We start from the raw sequence: 22,552 nt of genomic DNA on the forward strand, positions 1-22,552 counted from the left end.
ATCAACTGTCCTTTTGAAAATGCCTCTGTTGCAGTAGTTGGGCTGGTCTTAAAAACCAGGCTTCCCACAGTCTCGCTGCCAAATGTACACATTTTTTCCTGGCTGATGTTCAGGAAAGTACAGCTCTGGCCGTCGGATGGAAAGTTAAAAAGTCTTTGCCTGGATACATTGAAGCATATACAAACACGGCTTTTGACGTACGGCACTGGTTCACTCTGCACAGGCTGTCCTCACTGCATCCTAAGGGGAGAAGGTTGTAAGGCTCTTTATAATCTTCTCAGCTAAGATCTTCTAAGAGGTTAGTGAGCAGAGTAATCTAAACAATCACCAAGCAATTCTCAATCCAGGAGTTAGCAGCAGTGTCCGGTTGGACTTGTAACACACAAGGGACAATCATTGACATGCAGTGGTGTCGCTAGGAGGGTGTGGGGGATGCAAGGGGTCCAGGCGACACCCATGTGGGGTGACATCATTGTTGGCCAAAATTTTTTGAATCTTCGTATTTTCGAATAATACCATCATGCTATATATCAATCAATGTGTAATTTCATGCAGAATGCAATGAAACATACCACGTTGGAATATCTCTATTCCATCAAAAGTTATAGCCAAAAAACCAGTGCGGGGCACGCAACGGTGCATCACCACACCCACCTCCCAGAGCGCTGCCCCTCCCACTGCATGGGAGGGGGTCCATTATAGGGGTGACGCTCTGGCCTCCAGCACTAGATGATGCAAACCCTAGAGACGCCACTGTCAATATGAATATGATTTAATCCCTGAAGCTGTATTTTAAGACTACAGGTTAATTGCATCTGAATCATGACATAATTAATGGACCAATTAACAGACAGCTTGTCAGTTTTGAAATTATCACAGCTGATTTTTCCACTGCAAGCACCTTAGAATTCCCCTGTTGTCATCTGTTATCCACAAATTCTCTCTCATAGTTTGTTGGATGCACTGCTGTGATGAAATGTGGCTATTTTTTTTTTCAAGATACTCTCCTCTTCACTTCTATCACCTGCAGCAAATCTTCTGCAGCAAATCTTCAGATTCACTGGGTGAGCAGTGAGGTGGCAAAGTTTGCAGACTACACCAAACTTTTCCGAGTGGTGAAGACCAGACGTGATTGTGAGGAGCTCCAGAAGGATCTCTCCAAACTGGCAGAATGGGCAGCAAAATGGCAGATGCTTTTCAATGTAAGTAAGTGTAAAGTCATGCACATTGGGGCAAAAAATCAAAACTTCACATATAGGCTAATGGATTCTGAGCTGTCTGTGACAGATCAGGAGAGAGATCTTGGCGTGGTGGTGGACCAGACGATGAAAGTGTCGACCCAATGTGTGGCAGCAGTAAAGAAGGTAAATTCTATGCTGGGGATCATTAGAAAAGGTATTGAGAACAAAATGGCTAATATTATAATACCGTTGTACAAATCGATGGTAAGGCCAAACCTGGAGTATTGTGTCCAGTTCTGGTCACCACATGTCAAAAAGGACATAGTGGAAATGGAAAAGGTGCAAAAGAGAGCGACTAAGATGATTACTGGGCTGGGGCACCTTCCTTATGAGGAAGGGCTATGGCGTTTGGGCCTCTTTAGCCTAGAAAAGAGATGCCTGAGGGGGGACATAATTGAGACATACAAAATTATGCATGGGAAGGATAAAGTGGATTGAGAGATGCTCTTTACACTCTCACATAACAATAGGGGACATCCAATAAAATTGAGTGTTGGAAGGGTTAGAACAGACAAAAGAAAATATTTCTTTACTCAGCATGTGTTTGGTTTGTGGAACTCCTTGCCACAGGATGTGGTGATGGCATCTGGCCTGGATGCCTTTAAAAGGGGATTGAACAAGTTTCTGGAGGAAAAATCCATTATGGATCACAAGCCATGATGTGTATGTGCAACGTCCTGATTTTAGAAATGGGCTATGTCAGAATGCCAGATGCAAGGGAGGGCACCAGGATGCAGGTCTCTTGTTATCTGGTGTGCTGTCTGGGGCATTTGGTGGGCCGCTGTGAGATACAGGAAGCTGGACTAGATGGGCCTATGGCCTGATCCAGTGGGGCTGTTCTTATGTTCTTATGTTCCCTATTGAGTGGGCTGTAAATCTCCATGAGCAAACCAGTGTATAACTATCACGGAATGTTCATAAACATTTTATGCTGCTGCTGGAAAAGGTTTAGTAAAAATGTGGATGTGATAGTTGCTTGGGCTGGTTTAAAAAAGGCACAGCCCAGTGGGGCTCTCATGTTGGCAGAATGAGTGTTTCAACTTAAGAACTGCATTTCAACTTAAAACCAAAAACAATTTGAGCAGTGGCTCCAGCTATATCAATACAAAAAGGAAAACACAATATTCATTTTTAACTGAAGTTAAGAAACAAGATACATACCAAATCCATTAAATGTTTATATGTTCTTTCATTAAATGTAAGAAATGGGTAGCCCAACACTACCTATCTCCCCCTGTGGAGAAGCAGTGGTGCCAGTGTAGCATCTGTTCTATCCTGCAGGGCAGATTCAACCTCCAGAAGCTTCCTTGGGGTAAGAACATTTGTTCTCTTGCCCTAGGATAAGTCCATGGCAGCCTGCCGGGTCTACCTGAGCTGGCACAAGCCTGTGTGGGCCTGTGAAGGCAGATTGTGCCGTCACCATCAAACCCATCTCCTTCCTGGTCCAATCTACCCTCCTGCCTGCCCCCATTGTCTCCTGTTCCACTCAGTCCCACCCCATTCAGCCACCTCCCTGCCTCCTTTTCACCCCTTGAGAGGTATTACCTGCCAGAATGGTGCTTCTGGTCTGTCACAGCATGCAACCAGCTCTCGCCACTTCTCATGGGGATCAGGTCACACTCTCTGCTATGTTGTATTTGTCATAGTCAGAAAACACTTTACACTGTAGTGTAACTAGAGGATAGGATTTGGTTGAAAGGGTTGAGTGGTTTGAAGGACACATAAAATCAACATTACTCTACAGCAGGGGTCTCCAAACCCTGGCCCAACATTTATTTCTCTATATTTACACATACTTGCAAACTGCAGGAGCTGAGCTCTTAACAGAGTCATTACAATATCTACAGCATCTGATTTCTGAATAGCTTCAGGGCTTCAGACAATTAGTTATCTGATTTTTCCATCACCCTTTGGCGACTCACCAAAAATCAGGTTGTGACCCACCGGTGTGTTCCAACCCACAGTTTGGGAACCACTGCTCTATAGACTTAGGAAATATTGGGAAGATGAAGTTTAAATAAGCAGGTAGAATATAGAACATGGAAGAAAGAACGGAAAAATAGGGGGAAGTCAAATCAAGATTATTTTCCAAAGTACCCAGAGAATTTAGCGCTGCCTTCTGCATTCTTTACCTCATAGATATTTTCCTGGCATTTCAAGTTAAGGAATAATTCATTTTGGTATGGCAGTTATTAAACATCACCCTTAGCCTGGTTTCTGCCCTCCACACTGGCTTTTACAGAATATGATTGGCAAGAAGGGAAGCCAAACTTCATCTGTGTATAAAAGATAGCAGACAGAGATGCTTCTTAAGAATCCTGGCCTCAACTTTAATCTAATTTTTTACAGGGCAGTAAATTCATATAGTCAAGTGATGAGAAATTAGATGATGTGCATGTAACCGCAAGAGCTAAACTGGAGACCCAATCTAAATCAGGACTATAGTGTGTGGGGAGGTTTAACCCTTTCCTCCTCCCAAGGAAAATGCACACTCACTCTTTCCAGTGGGAGGGTTCTGCCATTAGCGCCAATTTTTTTTTTTGGGGGGGGGGAGGGAGGCAACAAATTTGTCCCATTCCTATCTCCCCACCATCCAATGAGATGCAGGCATCCTGCTGGGGTGTGCACTGCATCCAATGGAGGGGGTGGGACAACAACCAGACAGCACAGGAGTACTTTTTACTTGCTTCCTGGTAGGTCATCTAACTGCCAGGGGGTTTCCTACACCATGTCTGAGAACCTTGCTGATGTAAATCCAAGGGTGTCAGGGGGCTGGTCCAGGCTGGGATGGGGGCATAGGATCTCAGTGTGTGCTACGGCTGCCAAGATGCTCCTTCTCCTGACTCTACCACCCACTGCCTGGCCTAAACCCCGCTGTATGCAATGCACTGAAACATTTTTCAACATTTATGCATTTGTTTTAAACTATTGCAATCCACTCCCAGGTATTTGGTTTGCAAGTATAATTTCAGTATAAGTCACTGAAAATAGATGATGATTAAATTAGAAGATGATGTTGGAATAAGGAATAAGTAGCAGGAAGGAAAAAAAAAACCTCTGATGAAATGTAAATATGATTTTTGCTGTTGTACGGTCCATGTGGGGTATGATGACATGGTGAGTGTCTGCATTTCAGAAATCATGACTTCATCATTGCCTCTGGTAACAGATCTTGGGGGGGGGGGGCTGCATTAGAGTGTCCTCTGTGTCCACCAACCTACCCACCTCACCTTTCCACCACTGTGCAGCATGAGAGCATGTGCCTGCTATTGTATCCTCACTTGCACTTCTACTTTCCCACCTGACCTTCTCTGCCTTGTTGCCTACCACTCTTCTCTCTTCTGATCTCTCCATCTCCTTCTGTTCAAATGCAAGTGAGGAACGGGTGGGCACGTGAGCAAGGGTGGAGTTGGAGCCAGCTGTGGCAGTGAGGATGTGGGAATGCGGGTGCAAGTGATCATGGGCAGCATTTGTTGCCCCACCTCAGGCACTCCAAGATCTTGGGCAGCTTGTGATAGTCAGTGTATTTGAGAAACACTGTGCATGTTTATGCACCCATCTAGATTTGGATGATCTCTGTTTTGGCTTGGATGTGAAGTAATAAATCTGTTGTCTGGTCTCCTGTTATCAGATCCAGTTTGGTTTCCAGTAACACAGGGAACTTGTGAAGAAGATCAGTCTTGCCAGATCGTTTTTGGGTATACTAATCAAATCTGCTTTATCTTCTCCTTTTCCCTTTTGCAAAGACCACATCGTTCTCCATGTTCATTTTCTAGCAATAAAACTGGGAAGAATAGGGGGAAGGTTTCAAGAATTTGTGCTGGGAACAGCTGGAACAGGACTGCAGTTAATGAATTACACTGGTGGCTTTTGGGCTGGGATCTGCATGAAGTCACTGAAAATAGATGGTGATTAAATTAGAAGATGATGTTGGACAAACAGCATTTCCAGTCTGCACTCTGGTAAGGACATGTTCCTGCTAGCTAGTATTCCCATCTTTGTTACGGCAAGTCCCTTCTATGATGTGGGTTGAGTCAATACGTATGCAGGGTTGTTGAGAGGTGCCATTGTGGGTAATGGGAGTGGAATTTTGAGTTATATGTGAACCTCTCAAGAAATGGTAGATTTCAACTCAGCAAACCAACTGGCATTCCCAGTTAACAGTCCTTGGGCACAGTCCTAACCAGGTCTCCTCAAAAGTAAGTTCTATTTTGTTCAGTGGGGCTTACTCTCAGGAAGGTGTGGTTAGGATTGCAGCCCTTGCCACTCATTTACTGGTTTCATCCTACTGGTGACATTTTCTTACATGCGCAGCGCAATCCTAACCTGCGCTGGCACAGCCAGGTCACATGGCCTGTGCTGTATCCAGCGCAGGATAGGAGGCTGCTGGAGGTCACCTCGGGGTAAGGGGATTATTTTTCCCTTTACCCCATGTAATATCCCAGCCTGCTCTATGGGGCTATTCAGATTTGAGCAGCCCATGTAGGTGGGGGTTAGGAAACAGTGCATGCTACCGCCGCTTATCCTGTACCTTCCCAGGCCTGATCCACCCCCTATTCTGCCCTCCCACTCCCAGAAACACCCCTCCCCAACCCTGGAATGCCCTCCAGCCACTCTCTCCCACCCCCTGCACAATCCTACCTATGTCAGTCTGCACAGCTGCGGTATCCTGCATCAGCAGGCTGGTGAACTACCTTGTGCTGGTGAGGCTAGCTCTTGAGTCTATGCCAGTGTGCTTTATGGCATGTTTGTAACACTTGAGAGCTGGCACAGGGGGTCTACACTAGTGCAACGCAGGCAGGATTGGCTTGCCTGGCAGATTAAACACAAACCTGGCAGGATACACAGGCAGCTTTTTCACAAGTGTGCCTTAATTAAGAAAACTAAGCAGGTCACTAGTGATGTATCCATTACCTCTTTTCTTTTTGAAATGCTCTTTTGCCAGATTCCCAGTCCAAGCTCCACCTGGAGAATTATGCCCACTTTGAGCTAATTAGCTCCCCTTCTTTCCCCCAACAAATGACCCTAGTTCTCCCCTACAGCACTGCTGGACCCCACCTCCAGGGTAGCTAGCCTGTTCCACCTGCAGAGGTCCTCGTTCCTCCCCTCTCCTGCCAGCTGCTGCTCCCACCACTACAGCAGCATGTTGGTCCTCTGCAGGTCTTGGGCGTGGCAGCCACACACCAATCTCAGTGTCTCCAGCAGTTTCTGCTCCAGCAGCCTCCAAAGTCCATTCACCCATCAGTAGTTTCAGTAGTCCATTAGCCATCATTTCCCCAGTTCCCTCACACTTTCCTCCTTCTATCACCCACACCCAACTCTCCCTTCATCAGGTGCTTTTATGCCTGAGGGCTGTATTGCCTACAAGCTTAAGCTGTGCAGCACACTCTCTGCAGAATGCCCAGGCCTGACCCTTAAAGGGGCCTTATAGACACCACATCCTGTCTCCTTGCCAGAACTTCTGCGATTCCAATACAACTGCCCCCCTTTTTCATGGCTGCGTTGCCACCATTCCACCACCCCAGATCTCTTGCACGTGTCCCCTGGGGGCTGGGGCTAAGAATAGGCCCTCAGTTTGACTGTACTTGTCGTAAGAGGCGACTAAACAGCCACCGGGTAGATGGGACTCGTTAGCCTGGGAAGGCAGCTCATCTGAGAGAAGGAAAACTCTGATCCCAAACCTCCACTGCCTTGTGGCTACATTCAGTTATGGAAAAGGCTTCAGGAGTCAACCTCGAGACAAAATCCGGAGCTGGAGTCCCTGAGGCAGTTCATGGCTGAACACAGTCATGTTCTGGCAACTCCTGCAATGCCGCTGGAACCAACCGTATTGGCCTCTGCCTTTCCATTGGACCATTTCAGTGACATGGAGAGGGGGGATTTGCTGCATGGGAAACAGTTTATCCTCCATATCTACTCTACCCAGGCTTCACACACTGGAGAGGACACTCTATTCCAGAACCACAATTCAGAGCGTGATACCATAGTCTTCTGAGACTGAAGGATGCCAACAAAAAAAGTTACATTGTGTCTGAGAAGCCAGTGTGCATTTTGAAGCAGGTTGGAAAGGTTTGGGACCAGGTAACAGACCGTACTACCACCTTCCTCTTTACCCTGCCCCCTAAAGCCAACGACATAATTTTGGGGCCATGTGTGTTGAAAAATGTTCTTAAAGCTAACGGAGATACAGTATTTTCCAAAATTACCTAATCTGAGCAAGGATGGGCTCTATGGCATGCTGTGTTTCCATAGTCCTCTAAAACTATAATGTGAATAAATCAAGGCCATCGTTATCTATTACAAGACTTGACATGATGGATCTGATCTTCAGTTCTAACCTTTGGCAGCCTTGGATTCATATGCTAAACCAACACCTGTGGGAGTGGGGATGGCGGGGGGGGGGGGAGAAACTGTTGCATTATCTTATTTTAAACAAAAGAAAAAGGAGCTGTGTTAGTGGGTGCATGTTTCATACTTGCCAGCCTTAGTCACCATTGCAATGATTCAGCCATCTGGCTGAAAAAGGGAGAGCAGATTTGCTGTTTATTATAACGTTTGACAGCTGGCAAGTGATTGCTTCCCCTCTTTGAATTCGATCTGCAAAACATTTATTTAGAGCCATCAGAAAAGAACTGTCTGTTTGGTGACCTTTTCAGGTGGTGAAAAGGAATGGCTGACTTTTGTTGGCATGAGAAAGCTGAACAGAAGGCTGCAAGACTAAAGGCAAGAGACTGTCCCACTTGGCAGCCTCCGCTGGGCATGCTTGCACGTTTCCAGAGGGTTGAGAAAAGTTGTCTCCATAATAATAGGCTATGATTGTTGTCGAGAGAACCTTTCCAGGCTCTGGAAAGATGTGACTTGGAACCATGTTCCGTTGAGAAAGCCAAGAGCAGGGCTGGCCATCCATGAGACCAACTGAGGCTGTTGCCTTAGGCCAGGGGTGTCCAAAGTTTTTGGCAGGAGGGCCACATCATCTCTCTGACACAGTGTTGGGGGCCGAATTAATTTACATTTCAAATTTGAATAAATTTACATAAATGAATATATTAAAGGTGAACTTATATGAATGAATGAAGGTCTTGCAGTAGTTCAAGGCCTATAAAAGGCCTTGCACAAAGCAAGGCTGCCCTTTCCTTTCCTGCTGCTACTGCATCACAGACGTGAAACAACAAGCAGTGGAGGGAGCCCTCATCCCACAGCTCACTCGAGAGGCCAAACAGTTGCCCTCACGCTGAGAGCAGTTGCATCGGGCCAGTGTGGGCTCCAACAAATCTCTGGAGGGCCAGAGGCTCATTGGAGGCTAGGGGCTCCCTGAGGGCCACATAGAGAGGCCTTGAGGGCCGCAAGTGGCCCCCGGGCCGGGGTTTGGGCACCCCTGCCTTAGGCTATGGACTGGCAGGAAATGTCTGCCATCTGCCTCCATCTGTTTATCCACCTCCACCAGTCTTTCACCCTGAACTTGAAAAGAACAATGGTGTAGCTAAGGCACCTGACACCCGAGGGCACAAATATTTTTAACACCCTCTCAGGTGCCAGAAGTGCCTTTTGGAGGTCTCTAATAGGTTACTTCCAGTTTTTGATGAAAAAAGTGCCTCTTGGAGGCCTCCAAAAGGCCATGTGCAGCTTTTCAGAAGACCTCTTATAGGCCTCCAATGTCTATTGGACACCTCCAGAAAGTCCTCTAAAGCATGAGGAGGCCACTTGTGGCCTCCCCAAGCCTCAGAAGGTATTTTGGAGTCCTCAGATAGGCACTTCTGGTTTGCCTCTAAAACACCACCTCAAAGTGTGGTGCCTGGGACAATGTAATGTGGGACCTGGTCTGAGCAATGTGGAACCTGGCCCCCTGCCACCCCTCTGCTGTGCCACTGGAAAAGAAAGAGGGGAATGGAACAGAAGAGGGAGTGTGCTCTGACACTTTGGTCTGCCATTTCCTCTCCTCTCCCTCTTCAGCTCTGTTCCCCTCTTCAAATTCAGGAAGTGGGGAGGAGAAAGTGGCAGCTGTTGAACTGCTGAAAAAGGAGGCAGCGTTTGGTGTGGCATTTGCTGTGCAAGGGAGGCCACACCTCTCCCCGGCATCTGGTGAAACACCTCAGACGCCAGGAAGTATTGGGCCAAACGAACAGCCTCTTGTCTGCAGTACATCTAGGTTTCCCTTATCTAACTTATCTCATGTGGGTGATTCCCTTGCTGCAGGCATCTCAAATTGCCTCCCCTGCCAGAAATGAGACACGCCAGTTCTTTTCACATGCCCACCTTTAGCGCCCTTACGGCCGAGCTGGTCATGAGAAGCATTTCAAGAACTCACATGCTACGAGTCAAAAACAATGCGTGCATTGTTGCAACATGATACATGTTTCTTAAGTATATGACCGTATGTGTCTGCCAAACATCATGCATGCTTCTTATGCAAATTTTTGCTGAAATTTCAGGGACAAGGTGAGAATGTTGAAATAATTACAAGGACAGCCATCCACGGTGGCCAAGAAGCAAATGTGAATGACAGAGCTAAGAGGGTTTCCAAGTGCAATCAGGGATGGATTGCAGACTGATTGCTTAACGAGAGAAGAGCTAAAAGAATTTAGTGGAGGCTAAGAATACACTGTCCAGAAATCATTAACTCCTCAGTGCTTTCTAACCAGATGAGAGAAATCCAGTTCCAAAATCTGCCTTTCGTTTGCACAAGCAGTCTGATATTGCAGCCTGACAATTGCGGTTTTCTGGGGCAATAAAGCTGGGGTCTTCCCATGACACACAAATGGCACTTGGGACTCAGACTAAGGGTGAGGCTACTTAGGAACAGAGGAAGCCGTATACTGGTCCAGACTGGGTCAATCAATTCACTGTCATCAACACCAGCAGTTGTCAATCGGTGTGCCAAGGCACATTGGTGTGCCGTGAAGGGTCCGCAGGTGTCTGGAGCACAGAGGCTGGAAATCACTGAAAAACTCTTCTGGGTTCTACTGCTCTGTTTTTAGGGCAACTGTCTGTAGTAACAAATACAGACACATTGGCACATTGGCACTGATGTTATATGAGAGGGAAAAGAGCGCCCTTCTATCCATCCCCTGCATAATTTTGTATGTCTCAATCATGTCCCCTCTCAGGCGCCCCTTTTCTGAACTGAAGAGTCCCAGACACCACCATCTTTCATTTGCAATGTTGTTAGCACTGGTCTTCTGTCTTTTTTTTTTGAGAGGTGTATGCTCAGACACAACTGGCCACAGGAACAGGAGCTGTCAAACAGGGACGGACAGTCTACAAAACATGCTATATCTACTGTGATGCACAGGGCCGGCCCCTCTGTGAGGTCAGCTAAAGTGGTTTCCTCAGGCGCAGAAGGAATATCTCCATTTTGCTTGTGGCTGAAAGGGCGAGTGGAACGGCAACTAAAAAATAATGACCGGCTGGTGCTATAAGAGGAGCACTCCTGGAAGAGCCCACAGTTAGTTGTTTTGGCTCTAATGGTACAATCAGTGAATCACTTGTTTGGAATGTGCAGACTGGTAGTATTGTCAGAGATCGGGCCAAATAGTTTAACTGGCTAGGCTAAGTTGCAGTAAAAAAACAAAACAAAACAAAATCTCCACCTCCCTCCCTCATATGATGATAAACCCTTAGAAACAGGTTTCTATAAACAAAAAATATCTCTGTTACCAGCATTCAGGGGTATATTCAGGACTGAAATGCAGACAGGCACGTTGCTGTTTGCAAATATAGATCCCAATTGTGCAGTGAATGTCAGCAAATCCCTGCATATCATGAAACGTTATTAGCTTCCGTGCTCCTTTTCACACATACCAGTCATAGCAAGAACGGGTCTTTATTTTTTTCCTAAAAATAAAAGGATTTTTAAATGCACGCTTGACTCAATTTTTGAGATTTATTGAGAGCTCTCACATATACAGAAATATTTTGTGTGTCATGTTAGGTGTCACTGATAACAGTTCATTGAGGGCCCAATCCTATCCAACTTTCCATGCCAACAGGGTGTGCGCTGCATCCTACAGTGTGTGTGTGTGGGGGGGGCAGTAATGGAAGCCTCCTGAAAGTAAGGGAACCTTTATTCCCTTGCCTTGGGGATGCATTGCAACTGAATCAGCACTGGAAAGTTGGATAGGACTGGGCCCTTAGACTTGGACTGTAATTTACCTGCATTTCCAGTCAGAGAGGACTTCTACAAGCCCAGGTGAGACAGAAGGGTCATCATGCCTCTAAACACTGATCTAATCCCTTCCAATACTTTACAGATGAACATAAGGGTGTCTGAGACAATTGCTACAAACAGCAGATTGACATGGGATTCTCACCTCCTTCCACCCATTCACTACCACTGCTCCTTATCTTCTTCCTCCCACTCCTTGGTTGCTTCCAGAGGCCTGCAGAGGCCCAACAATGGAGAAGGAGGTGGGTCATGGCACCCATAGGTGGTTTGCCACAGAACAGGTGGTTCGCATTGGGGGGAAGTTTGAGAACCCCTGCTCTAGCCACCACTCTTATTCATGCTTCCTTGTTTGCTCCACTCTCTTTGCCTCTTTTAATCCAGGAAATAGGAGGAGCAGAGGCTGGCACTAGATAAGGAGGAGGGGGGACAGTGGCATTTGACATGCCACTTCAAGTGCCAGGCTGTCTACTCCAGCAAATAAAAATATGGGCATTCTTAGGTACTTATCACCATGGAGCTGAACTAAATCTGAACCCCCAAACTGATCCAGCTGTGAATTGGAACTGTCTCTGAACCTAACATTTATGATTAGGAAGGAACTAAACCAGGGGTCTCCAATCCCCGGCCTGGGGGCCAGATGTGGCCCACGACAAGCCTCTATCTGGCCCGCGGCAAACCTCTGGTCCCCTGCAACTTACTCAACCAAATGTGACCAGAGCTGCACTCCTGTTGTGTCTGGAAGGTGTTCTGAGGGCCAGGGAGGCCATGCACCTGCCCTCAGAATGCCTTCTAAAGGGCTAAAAACATCACTTCCTGATTTTCCTGAAAAGCCAGAAGTGACTTTTTGGGTCATCTAAAGACCTTAGGCTTACTGAGGCTTTCTAATGTATTTATTTAAATTTCATATTTAAAATTTATTTATTTTTCCAGCCCTCAACACCATGCCAGATATGTGATGTGGCCCACTGGCCAGAAAGTTTAGAGACCCTGAATTAAACAAACAAACGAATGGTAAGTTGTTTCAAATAAGTGATTCAACAATCAAGGCACCTCTCAATTATATGATTAACAGGCCATTTTTCTTGCCTTTTTGGCCTGTTGTGTGTGTTTTGCTGGTAATTCAACCTTTAACAATTTAAAATGATTTTTTTAAAAAAATACATATTTTTCTCAATAAATGAGCACAAATATTCCATTCGTTATACACTGTAAGCAAAAGAATTTGAAATGTGCCTTAACCAGTTTACAATGTCTGGTTACCAGACCACATTTTGAAGTTCATACTGAACTGAAACAGAGAACTGGAGAGTTAAAAAAAAAATTACTTGTGAATCAGAATGGAAACGGAATTCATTTATTTAAATGAGGTGACACCCTGCTTGTAATACTGCTGTGTTCACACTAAGAACTGTGACCTAAGTTCTTCCTGCCACACACACAATTTTATGTTGCTCAACTCTCTTACCTCCCTGCTATATTAGTGTCATATGCAATAGTCAGCCTTGTGCTAATCTGGCAGCAAAATTGATGGTACAGAACTTTATTGGTTTGGTTAAATTAAAAACTCTCTTATCCAGTCTGGGTACAGAGTAACCAAGTAGAGGAGGATTGGGAGTTCACTGGGTAGCGATATCCTCCAATGACAAAGCGATCCGTAGTCACACCCCCAGCTTCCCCTAGGAATGTCAATTACGTGCAGAGGCAAATGTACCCAGGGAGAGTTTCTCTGTATGCCAGCACTCAAACCCATCCCAGGTGCAGCATCAGACGAATACTGTATCCAAGGAGAACTGGGAGCATGCCTATGGGGGTCAAGTTGGCATGAGGGGGGGGGCATGACTAGCCAATGCACTCCTATTCCTCCAGTACCCAGGTACTTAAGTCGTGGAAACGGAGCCCTGGTCAAATGTTCCTGGTCATTGGTGCCCCTGGAGATGGCAATGTGCTATTGATGTCATCTAATGCTCAGACCTGAATATTGGAAAGACACCATAAGCCAGCACCTCCCAATCTCTAGCATCCCCTGACACCCCCATGCGCTGCTAATGAGAAAAAAAAAAAAAAGTTTCCTGGAAATAACCAGCAATGACGCCATCACCAGTTACTTCCATGTTTGGAGACCATGACAGGAGCTACAAGCGATGATAAGAGGCTCAGGGTGTGCAGGAGAGCTTTCCCCAGCACATGAAAACCCAGCACACAAGCTCATTCCAGAGCTGAGCCTCCTGTTGCTGCTTGTAGCTTTTGCTGCGGTCTCGTGGCTGGCCAGCAGTCTGCAACACCCCAGGCTACGATGGCCACATTTAGATCCCCTGCAATAAGCCTTCTTTCATGATTCCTCCTCCAAAGGAAGTTCAGGGAAGCTCCTGGAACTTCTCTCTGCTCAGAGAGGTGGAGCATGAACACTGTTGTTAATTCAGTGGTTCCCAACCTTTGGTTTGGACACCACCCCCTTAAGGTAATCAGTGGCCTGACTGGGCACCAATAGGCACCATAAGTACAGCAGTTCTGGGTTTCGCTGTCACAACTGCCACTGAATGTAACCCCCCTCTTTTAAACACGCGCATCAGGTGGTAGCGGAAAGTGGAAGTGCCTATTCCTAAGTGCAGAACCCTAAAGGCGCCTATGGATCCTTGGGTCCCCGGTTGGGTCACTACTATCCTTCGGGGGGGGGCACCCAACTTAAAACGTGCATTGAAATCAGTGGAAGATATGTAATGACTTCACTGGAGAAAATTTATCCCAAGAAATGAACTTGCGCCATGAGACACATCTGCCAACACTTTTGGGAAAAAGCCCATTTTCTCCATCATGTGGAGCAGGGGTGCCCAAACCCCGGCCCTGGGGCCACTTGCGGCCCTCAAGGATTCCAAATGCAGCCCTCAGGGAGCTCCCAGTCTCCAATGAGCCTCTGGCCCTCCAGAGACTTGCTGGCACTGGCCTGACGCAACTGCTCTCAGCATAAGGGTGACTGTTTGACCTCTCGCATGAGCTGTAGGATGAGGGCTCCCTCCACTGCTTGCTGTTTCAAGTCTGTGATGCAGTAGCAGCAGCAAAGGAAAGGCCAGCTTTGCTTTGTGCAAGGCCTTTTATAGGCCTTGAGCTATTGCAAGACCTTCATTCATTCATATAAGTTCATCTTTAATATATTTGTTTATGTAAACTTATGTAAATTTATTCAAATTTGAAATGTAAATTAATTATTTTCTTCCCTGGCCCCCCACACAGTGTCAGAGAGATGATGTGGCCCTCCTGCCAAAAACTTTGGACACCCCTGATGTGGAGGGAAGCAACCCTTCTGTTTACACTGTTTGCATGATAATGCTTAGAATATTCTTTGAGGACCTGAAACACCTGAATTCAGCACCAAAGTGGGAAACCTGGAACGTCAATGTGTGCGTCAAGTTTTTCTATAAAGTGAAGAGTCTAATGTTGTTCCTTTATACACACTTTCCATTTTGTCCATTTAGTTCTGCCATGAGTAAAACTGAATTAAACAGAGGGAAAAGGAAAATCAAGACTTTTAAGTTCTTTGTTGTACTATTTAAATTCCAAATATGTATGTTGTGTTTTTCCAGATTATCAGGTGCCATGAAGAAAGTCAGCAAAATCCCATGCACATTTACTCAGAAGTAAGCCCCGCCATCCTAACCCTTTCAGTTGACTGCCTTGTGTAATGGGGCAGGACTGCTTCCAGTCCCTTTTGCATTGGCATAGTGGTGAGTCACAGAAGGGCAGATAACAGCCTGATCCAAACCTGGAGTTGAGCTGGAACAAGCCCCCTGCGCCAGCTCGCAAGTGTCACAAATATGTCACAAATAAAGTGACATTTTGTGACAAATATGTCACAAATAAAGCTGGGCAAGCACAGAGGCCCTGGCTGGCTCCAGTCCCTGTGACAGCCCAGGAAAGTGGATTTGTGCCAGGCAGGGCAGAGGGTGGAACAGGGTGACGAGAGGGCATTCTGGGTGTGGGGCGGGGGCGTTTCTGGTGGGGGAGGGTGGAATGGGGGAGAATCGGGCCTGGGAGGGCCCTCACTCTCAGGCTTTGGAGTCGTACATGGACCGCTTGGATTTGTGCCAGCTAAATACAGGTCGTGCCTTGTTATCCACTGGGGATCCATTCAAGAACCCCCAGTGGGAAAAAAAATCAGTGGATACCAAATCAATGGAAAAATAGCTTTAAAGACCCCCTTCCAAGTTTCTTGCTCCTCCATTGTCACCCCACCGGTATAGACACTATACTGCATTCAACCATTACATAAGGTGCATAATGGAATCTAGTGGAATGAAATTATAATTATAATTATTTAAGAGGACGAAGCTGGGAAATTGGATTTTTGTGCTTTTTGTTACAAGGCATTTAAAGGTGGACCTCGGTATCAGTGGTGAGTCAAATCAGTGTATACCGTCCTACCTGTAGCTGGTGCAAATAGCCCCATAGGGCAGGCTGGGATGTTACATGGAGTAAGGAGAAAAATTCCCCTTAGCCTGAGGCGGCAGTGGATCTAGCACTGGACAAATGGGACAAATGCCCCAGGCGCTGAGCCTGTGCTACTCTAGGACCGTGCAGAAAGCCTCAGTGAGGCTCCCGACACAATTGGGAACTACATTTCTGGTTTTCCGGGGGGGACCTACTTCACGGACCTTTGCCTGGGGAGGCAGGGACAGGGAAGTCTGCCACTACCCTGAGGTGACCTCCATTAGCCTCCCAACCTGCACAGGATATAGCACAGGCCTCTGCGGCCTGGCTGTGCTGGTACAAGTTAAGATTGCACCTGATGGCGTAGCTAATGATTGTGTAGCCCGATGCCAAGCTCAAAATGTTGCCCCGGAAGTGATGTCACAACCAGAAGTGACATCATACCCAGGCTTTTTAAAAAGTGAAAGTTGGGAGGATCCCACCTCCTCAACCCAGCAGCTCATCAATCAATTGCTCTGCTGCCTCCCCCCTGTCAGTGGCACAGCTAAGGCATCTATCTACAACCTGGGGTCAAAGAACGTTTTGTTGCCCCCCCCCCCCGCATGACAAAATCAAATTTAATTAAGTAAATAAAAAGTTATCGGTTCCATGCTGTATCATAACAACATTTCATTGGCACTCAGAACAAACAGTCTCATAGGTCAGTTTGGAGTTTAGCAAATCCACTTTTTGTTCCACAAGGCAGTTGTGTTTTCATTTTCTGGTTTTCTGGCCATAACTTTTGATAGAAAACAGATATTCCGGTGCAGGTTGCTTTATTGCCTTCTGCATTAAATTACCTTTCCAATGATATATAACATGATGGTTTTATTCATACATAGCAAGATTTTCACAATTTTGGTCATTAGTGTCAAGTTCAGCTTGTTGCCCCCTTAAAGCTTGATGCCCTGTCCAACCACTACCCCCTGACCCCCTTAGCTACGCCACTGATTACACCCTAAATGCAAATTACTTTGGAACAGCAAAAATGCTAGGACCAAATATCTTGTTACACTGAGCACCTGCTATTTTTTTCCTTAAATAGCTGGGAGGGGGGGAAGAAGCTGGGTTGAGACCAGGGGCATTAAGGCTTTTTGTCTTCTGCAGACCTGATCTGGATCATATTTGCCTTGGATGCTACAAAGGTCACTGTGGGTTTATATGTGGTGCCCCACATTCTTTTCAAACATAGCATGGAACTGGGTCTCATTGTGGTTCTAAAACACTTTTCCTGAACCTAACTACAAATGACATACAGTTGTGTGCAAGAACATCAAACTGAAGAAGAGGCCATGCAAATGTTATTGCTGCACAAGTTGTCATTCTCCCATCTCCACCTATGTGAATCCTTTTCCCAAGGTTGCAAGAAACAGAGAAGAAAATTCCCTTCTTCTAAAGATTTACTCTGCTGAAATACCTGACACGACACAGGTGAAACAAAAAACAAAAGTCACATTTCTGTGTGTACTAGGGGGGGGGGGGAAGGAGAAATAACATGCTCCTAGAACAGAAAGACCTCTAACTGACCTGCTTATTCGAGATGAGTCACCATATCCATTATTTGATGCCTAGACAAACACTGAAGGGAAGGGTGCGACTGAAATGTGGATCTATCAGGGGGAAGCAGGTTAGTTTGTTAAAAGTCTAACATTGAGGTTTTGGCAAAGGGAAGTTAAGGTACTGTCAAAAAATCTCCCCCGAAACAAAAATGCAGACCAGCGTTTTAAGTGTGCATGCTTTATGTTGTGTGTGTGTGTGTGTGTGTGTGTGTGTGTGTGTGTGTGTGTGTGGTGTATAGTTCTCTTTAGAAAATAATAGCGCTTCAGAAAATAATAGCTCAGCAAACGTGAAGGAAAACGCTCTCCTTTTCGGGTCACGCAAATCCTGCGTTTCACCATTTTGCAGTCTGTGTGAAATGGAACACTTAAGTGTGACAGTACTGGAATCTCCCCCTCTTGTCACTTGGGGTGGCCTTTGGACACCTAGGTCAGGTGTTGAAATGCTATCCTCTCATCTGCCACCACCTCACTTGCACCACTACCTGCCTGCCAACTGGTTTGCCTCCTTGATGTGTTCAACTTGAAAATAAGAGATGGAAGGAGGTTAGGAGGAAGTAGAGGAGAGGAAGGTGGTGAGCTAGAGCAGTTCATCATGAGCTAGAGATGTTCATTGTTTTTCTTCTCATGGCACACTATAGTCTTTGTTTCTTGCGATGTCACTTCTGGCTTCTGGGAGGCTTCGCTGGCGGAGGAAGAAAGGCAGACCATTCATTACTACAGGCAGTTGCCCTAGAAACAGAGCTGCAGAACCCAGGAAGATATGGGGGGGGGGTGTCTGTACCTCTTTTTGCTGACTCATTTGTGCATATGGTACTGGATGCATGCCAGACATGAGTTACCCATGCTTGTGTTGACTACATAATAGCATCAGCCCCCACAGACATTTGGGTAAAAATGCCAACTTTGGTTGGTTGGGGTAACACCCTGTCCTCCCTTGCAAGAAGCCATTGAAAATTCCACCATCAACCATACCTTGCTTGGCCATCCTATTCAGACTTACACCCACTGCCACATTCTTGGATTATTCTGGCTCTGAGATAAACAGAACCATCTGTGGTCTCAAAAGAAGTGGCCTTCCTCCCCAACTTCATTGCAAATTTCATCACTAGCCTTGCACCAGTGGTTCCCAAACATACCTGGGTCATGACGCTCCCATAGTCTTAGTTGGGTGCTGCCATCTTGGATCTTGCAAAATCTCACAAGTTCCAAGATGGTACTGCCCAAATCTCATGAGATTTGGTGAGATCCAAGATGGTGGCACCTGGGGGATCAAGAAGGAGAAGCCACCAGGGACATCCCACAGTCCCCCGGTGAATGTGGCACTTTGGAAATCCCCGGCCTTACGCTAAACAGAGCACCGGTCCCCCAAGCAATTGCAAAACCCCCAGTTTCACCCTTTCTGGGGGGGTGACACAATAGGACACATCCTTTTCCACTGGGGATTGACTATAGGAAACCCATCATGTAGCATCTTGGAACAAGAGGATGGTCCAGTATATGCTGCAAAGACTTTAATAAGTATGCAGAAAAACCTTTCTTCGGGTTTAGGCTTTTCCTTCACTGCTGTTTAATAAACTTTTGTCTTATTAAAGGAATATTTACATTGTGGTGCCTTATAAATAGCAAGAGCTATACAACTGGGGCCCAGACCACGCTATAAGAGCAAACTGTATTGCTGAAATATGCACTCGTGCACACTCTATGACCATACAAGGCCACTCGGCATTCTTGCCGGTAACCTTTTACTACCTCCTCAGTTATCCAGAGCACTGCCAAACATCTTGAACGGCATGGAATGATTACAAAGCTTTTTAAATTTAAGCTTCAGATTCTGCTTAGCCATTCTGTACTGAAAATTGAGCAAAAATATTTAAAGCAAGGCAGGAATTTTCTTTCATTTGGCAGCCAGGAACCGGCTGGTATGTGGTGGACTTTTAATATTTATCTCACGTTGGTTTGCTTTAGATACCTGTTTCTGCCATGTCTTAAGTAACAGTTGTCAAGCTATAAATAATAATAAAAATATACGCTTTGTGCAGACATTATTCTGCTGTTGGTACACGTGGGTACAGCAACCACAGATGTTTTTACCTCAACCCCTGCTGGCATGCACAACACCTGTTTGAAGAGACAAAAGTATCTCCATATGGGAAGGGACCTATCCTGTGGTTAAAAGGACAGGCCACCCAATTTACAGACAAATGCTGTATTGGTGGGGGGGCCTTGGGGACATGGCAAGAGTGGGGGTTGCAGTATGCTTCTGTTCAGAGAATGTCCAAGTAGGGCTATCACAGTGTTTCTCTTTCAGTGGTAAAGGTACTACCAGTGGTACATTCAACATGGCACTCATTAGTACTCAAGGACATCACAAGTTGAAAGATGAAATAATAGTTTACCCATTTTTAATGCTTAGTTAGGTAAGATTTAACAGAGTTCCATTTGAAGAACCCAACATTGATCACCTAGACCAGGGGCCTCTAAACCCCGGCCCATGGGCTGGATCCAACGTGCCAGGATTATTGCTCCAGGTGCAATATGGTGAAACCTTACTATTTTGCCCCATAGCCATGGTTCATTGTGCCTGCTTGTTGTAGAGTCTTGCACAGGGCAGCTGCTTCCCCCTGGAAATCGTGGCGCAGAGACTTCTGGGGTGACTTGTTGTGGAGGTAGCTGAGTGGTGCAAGGCTCTGCATTGGTTGGGTGCAACAAACAGTGGCTAAGGGGCAGAACAGTAAGCTTTTGCCACTGCCACGCCCCATCCAAAATGATAATCCTGGCACACGGCACACTACGGTTTGGAGACCACTGACCTAAATCATAACTTTTGTAGAGCTGATGAAAGCAAAAGAAATCACCCTTATTATTGACAGATTTTTGTCTGTAAACTGCTTTGTGAACTTTTTGTTGATAAGCGGTATATAAATACTGTTAATAACTAACAATACAAGGACATCTGCAAGAGGGATACAAGGACATCTGCAAGGACATCTGCAATACAAGGACATCTGCAAGAGGGATCTGAAGGCCTTAGGGATGGACCTCAACAAGTGGGAAACCCTGGCCTCTGAGCGGCTTGCTTGGAGGCAGGCTGTGCAGCATGGCCTTTCCCAGTTTGAAGAGACACTTGGCCAACAGTCTGAGGCAAAGAGGCAAAGAAGGAAGGCCCACAGCCAGGGAGACAGACCAGGGACAGACTGCACTTGCTCCCGGTGTGGAAGGGATTGTCACTCCCTAGACGCTGTGCCAGAACCACCTTTCAGAGCGCGATACCATAGTCTTTCGAGACTGAAGGTTGCCAATACAAAAAATACTGTTAATAACTAAGTAGAAAGATGAATTTAGATGAATCTGGGCAGATTAGATGAGACTCTCCCAAGTTATTCTACTACATGCAGCAGGGAATGGAAGCAAAGAAGCACTTCCCTCCCTCCTCCCCCTGATAGTACACCAGCCTAACCTCAACTGTTCTTGAACATCACACTGGAATAAGGCATATCATCCAATCTTCATAGGTCCAAACTGTGCAGTCCATGTCCCATGTAGAAACCTGGAAAACACACCATGTGTTCTGGGCCTACGTGCCTTGGATTTAACTCAAGTTGAGATTAAGTTTGTCTCACCCGTCATCTGCCGCCTTATCAAACAGAAGATTATCACTCAGAGCCTGAGCCTGTAGAAGACTGTGCCAAGTAGATATTTTGATTTATCATTTTTTCCCCCCCAATTTGGAAGAGCTTTCCACCTGCTCAAAAGTTCAGGTATTTAACCCCAGTGAGTCTAAACAGAATGTACTGGGGGTTATAGACCAGAAGTGCTGGTGATACAATTATAGCGCATTCTGGCACATTTGCTGGGTCCTGGAAAATGGGGAGGACCTTTTCGAGAGTGATAGCTTGTATCAGAACAAGAACAGTAAAATATCCAAAACGTTTATCAGTAAGGTGTTGAAAGCTGCAAAAATGCAGATAGCGCAACATTAGAGACAAGTTCCACCAACTATAAAGCAATGGGATAAGAAAAGGTGGTCTAGAGCAGGAGTTGCCAAACACTTTCCTGTTTCCCCCTCCATTGGACTACTTGGGGCTCAAGCTCCCCAGCAATGGCACTGCGCTCACGGCGCCAGGGGTCACAAAAGTACACTTTACCACTGGCGGGAGACATCCAGAGCTAGTGAAGACCTGTGCCAGTCAATACCGGGCCACTAGGCAGGAGGAAGGCTTTCTGGGGTGAGGGAAGGTTGGCAAGGGGCAAAACTGGGTGGAGGCTGTGCGGTCCTGAGGGTTGCTGCCAAATCCTATCTCTCTCCCCCCCCCCCCCCAACCAAGCTGTGAAGCCTGATGTTAAAATGTTCCTTTCTCTCCAGACATTTGGGTTAGTTTCATTGCTGTTGTGCTTTACGGGTCATTTTTGATGGTGGTGATTTATTGAACTTTCAGTTTATATATTATTGTTTTATTCCACCCCCCACCCCCAGAAAATCTGAATGCTTACAAAGTAACAAAATTACATTAATGCTTGAAAAGTTTAAAATGCTGAGAATTAACAAATTCAGGGAAAAATGTTTTTTTTTTTTTTTTTTTGGAACAGATGTAAAAATATCCAGCATGTATAAAAACTAACTACAGTAGGAAACCTAACCAGAAAATTATCTTAATACAAATCAAAGAATTGAAACTAGAAGCTTGTAGAGTATAACAAAGATGTGGCAAGGTTAAAAATCAGATTGACAGACTAACGTTTGTCCAACAGGAGATCATGCGACATGCTTAGGGGTGCAAAACACCAAGTGCCAAACCAGGTGATTGGGAACCTGGTGTTTTGCACTTCTGGATACCACATCGGATCCCCCCATTGCTCAAATGCCCCCTCCCACCCCAGCTTTGCTACCCCATTCACAAGTGGCAAATTTGGAGGGTAATTGTGCCAATTTTTCTGAGGGGGCAAGATGGGAAACCTTACTTAGGATTGCTCCCAGCTTCATTTCCCCCCAGAATTCCATGTCCCAAATGATGCTTTGTGACACTGTAGGGTTGTTTCATAAGGAAACCTTTTTTTTTGGGGGGGGGGGGAAGAGGGAACTAGCAGTGGCTGCATCAGGGTTCGGTCCAATTGGGCCCAGTCCAAGGCCC

General features: G+C 46.0%; 1 long non-coding RNA gene across 1 annotated transcript; it reads left to right on the forward strand.

The window, feature by feature from the left end:
• Positions 1–207: 207 nt before the first annotated feature.
• On the forward strand, positions 208–14,878 carry LOC136657659 (uncharacterized). The gene is made up of 4 exons (XR_010794766.1): positions 208–298; positions 1,031–1,202; positions 12,334–12,414; positions 14,632–14,878. It is a non-coding gene; the product is annotated as an uncharacterized lncRNA (long non-coding RNA).
• The last annotated feature ends 7,674 nt before the right edge of the window (positions 14,879–22,552 follow it).

The sequence above is a fragment of the Tiliqua scincoides genome, chromosome 7 (genome assembly GCF_035046505.1).
Source record: "Tiliqua scincoides isolate rTilSci1 chromosome 7, rTilSci1.hap2, whole genome shotgun sequence".
Lineage (NCBI taxonomy): Eukaryota > Metazoa > Chordata > Lepidosauria > Squamata > Scincidae > Tiliqua > Tiliqua scincoides.